The following is a 3,363-nucleotide window of genomic DNA, read 5'->3' as shown; positions in this document are numbered from 1 at the left end:
CCTGTGCACGTGACCCCAAGCCCCCATCCCTCTGCTCTCACGTCCCACAGCAAGTCCCCTTTGTGAGGTCACCGTCACTGGGCATTCCTCAGGCACAGCCTGGAGACCTTGGAACCAGGGGCAGGGACAAGCCTGGGACCCTGCTGGGAAGATGCAGCTCCTGAGAGGCTGCACCCTCACATTCCCTCATGCCACCTTCCTGCCTCTCTCCTTCTCAGCTTGGACACTGAAACATGGAGTTTTGGGTCGTAAAGATCTTTGGCTGCCCCAAATTGCTTCTCACCAGTGACGTTCTCTCTTTCTCCTCCTTTGATGTGCTTATTTTTTCTCTGTAAAATGGCTCCTGGCAAACAGGTGAGCTCTGGGCTGACACAGGAGCTCAGAGTCTCCAGGGCTGATGACAGCACTAAAATATTCATCAAAAGCCAATTAAAATAACATCTCTGGAGCAGCTGGAATGCACAGAGCTCCACGCACAACTGGATTCCAGTTTGGTTCAAAGAGGGAGCTTTTGGTGAGGAAAAAAGCCCTTCTCTAAAACTAAAACTAAACATCACCTGCCACTTAGAAAGGAGAGAGGGAATGGGTTTGGATCTGTTTTTATTTCTTGATTTAGTGTAAACAGCACTGCAGAGAAACCTCGTTGGCCTCGTTGACCAACTTCAGCTCATCCTAAAGTCGAGCCTAACCAACAAAAGGACAAATTTAAGTAATCCGTGCTCTTGCAGTCGCTCACCTTGGAGTTCATCCAGCTTGACATCAACCCTTGGACTGGAATGGGGGCAGGATTCCTCCTCCCTGCAGCCCTGCGACGTGTCTGAGCAGCCAGGCCTGGCGGGGTGTCTGCCTCGCCCCTGGGGTGTCTGCCTCACCCCAAACCCGTGCCAGAGACGCTCGTTTCGGGCACAGTCAGCTCACACGGGTTCAAGGGAGCACTGGGAGGAGGCTCAGATCCACGTTGCCCACATTCCTCTCTCCCATCCACCCTGGGAAATCCACGGCCCCTTCCCAGTTCTCTCCTCCCCATCCTTAGGTGACGCCAAGCAGTGGGATGTGCTGGAGGAGACCCTCCAGGTGGCACCTCTTCCAGTGTCTCTCCCAGTGGGATTCACATCCACCCAGCGCCCGGAACAATTCCAAACCCTCTCAGGGAGCAGTGGAATGTTGGTCTCCCTTCAAGAGGCCTGGACTGGACCAAACCCAAAATGATGATGGCAAGGACATTCCCAGGCAGCAAGTTCTCCCAGTTCCATGAATTGCAAGTCTAGGAATATCTGTGGCCACCACTGCCATCCCCATCCCATCCCTCCGTGTCTCTGCAAAACTGTCCCTTGTTTTTGGATAATTCCCGTTGCCAAAGGGCTGCACGCTGGTGGGAAGCAACCCCCAGTCCCTACAAAAACCGGCACGGGCTCTGCTGCAGGACAGGACCTGGAAAGAGGGTCACTGGGAGTTACAAAAGAGCCACAAAGCTGGAATTCTACGGGAGAGGGATGCTCAGAGCTGGGGGTGTCTCACCTGGGCTCCTGGAGCTGCAGCTGCGAAGCCCCATCCCGAGCCAGCTTCCACCTGGGATAGGCTGCACCCGGGAATTCCATACCCACTTGCCCCCCTTTCCTGGGAGGGATGGGGAGGGCAGAGCAGGGAGTGGGGCTGGACCCAAAACCCAACCAGTCCCAGAGAAATAGGTCACCACGGGGAAGCTTCGTTTTGGGAACGACGCGTCAGGCGGAGCGGCGGGACGGCGTCTCCGACGGGATCTGACCAAGCCACCCGAGCTTCATCCTGCTGGAAGGTCCTGGGATGTCCTCTGGATCACACAGACGCCCTGCCCAGATGAGCTAATGGGTCTGCTCCAGGCTTTCATCCTTGAATCCCAAGACCTTGTGAGATGCTATCTGGGCTGATATTTGATGAGCAAGCGAGTCCTGCTCCATCCCGTGCGGTCACCGCGACTTCAGCCCTTTCCCTTGTGATCTTCCCTCGTGCTCCAATGTTTTTTTGGTCATTAGCTCTGGAATTAGCATGTTTAAGCCTCCAAAATTACCATATTTAATGCAGCACCGTGGTTATTCGGGTGCTGTCACAGCAGCTCTGGCTGCGCTGCCTCCCAGCGATTCCTTGGCTGGAACAGGGGTTATCCCTAAATAGTCTCCAAAGGAGGCAGCAGGAAGGTCTTATCCTCCCACCAGCACCCAGAAAACCTTCCTTAGCTTTTTTGTCCCATCCCTGGAAGTTCTCAAGGCTGGGTTGGACAGGGCTCGGAGCAAACTGGTCTAGTGGGAGGAATGAGATGATTTTGAAAGGTCCCTTCCAACCCCAAACCCTTTTATTCCATAATTTTACCACGGAGTGAGGTGGAAATGTGGACTGTGACTCATCCCAACATCCACGTGAGGTTTTTTTCCTGCCAAACCTCGGTGTCTCGTGGAAGATGCAGGACAGACATGGGGAAGGAGCTTCAGTGCTCCTTCCTCGGCTCCCCGTGGGAGATCAGCCAGGGAATCCCGTGGCATGGAAGGGGGGAATAAAACCAGGACTGAAGTCGCTCCTGGGAGTGGGATTTTGGAGCTGGGAAAGGCCTGGGAGGGGTGGGAACTCAGCCAGCTGGGAATGAGGACGGACACTTCCATGGGACACAGGGATAAGGTGACATCTTTTAATGTGCAGGGGGAAAAAAATTACACCCCCCCCAACTTCCAGGAAAGGGGTCCCCAAGGATTCAGTTTTCCCTGCGACTTTCCCAAAGCAAAAGGGCACATTTCCAGGTCTCACCCGGGAGAGAAGGGAGGAAAAAGCCGTGATATTCTACTACTCCTCTACCCTGGAGCCATCCAGGGCTTCGAGGGGGAAAAGTGGGAATTCCTGGCCGGGTCTCCCTTAATTCCACTTTCAGATTCTAATTTAGAGGGAAGGCCCTGCCTTTGCCTCAAGGAAATCCCCAAGGAAATACCAGCTGGAAGTGGGGGTGGGGGGGATGCCTTACAAACCCTCCCCCACCACGGGAAAGCTCTGCTCGTTTTTAATCTCAGCTTAAGTGCATTACAGATGATTAAAACCTGTTCTCATCAAAATGCCCTTTGACGAGCCCCTTTAGGGGAAGGGGGGAACTGAGCACCCCTTTTCCCTTTCCTGAACCCCCTTTTCTGCCCCTGCACCCCCTTCCCTGCCCCTGCTCCCCTTCCCGTTCCTTCCTTGAATCCCTTTCCCTTCCCTGCACCCCCTGCCCTGAGTCCCTTTACGTGTCCCTGCACCCCCTTCCCTGCCCCTGCTCCCCTTCCCGTTCCTTCCTTGAATCCCTTTCCCTTCCCTGCACCCCCTGCCCTGAGTCCCTTTACCTGTCCCTGCACCCCCTTGTAGCCC

Source organism: Lepidothrix coronata, unplaced genomic scaffold, assembly GCF_001604755.1.
Source record: "Lepidothrix coronata isolate B3197 unplaced genomic scaffold, Lepidothrix_coronata-1.0 Scaffold583, whole genome shotgun sequence".
Lineage (NCBI taxonomy): Eukaryota > Metazoa > Chordata > Aves > Passeriformes > Pipridae > Lepidothrix > Lepidothrix coronata.
The sequence above is the reverse complement of the archived record's forward strand: the minus strand, read 5'-3'. Positions refer to the sequence as shown.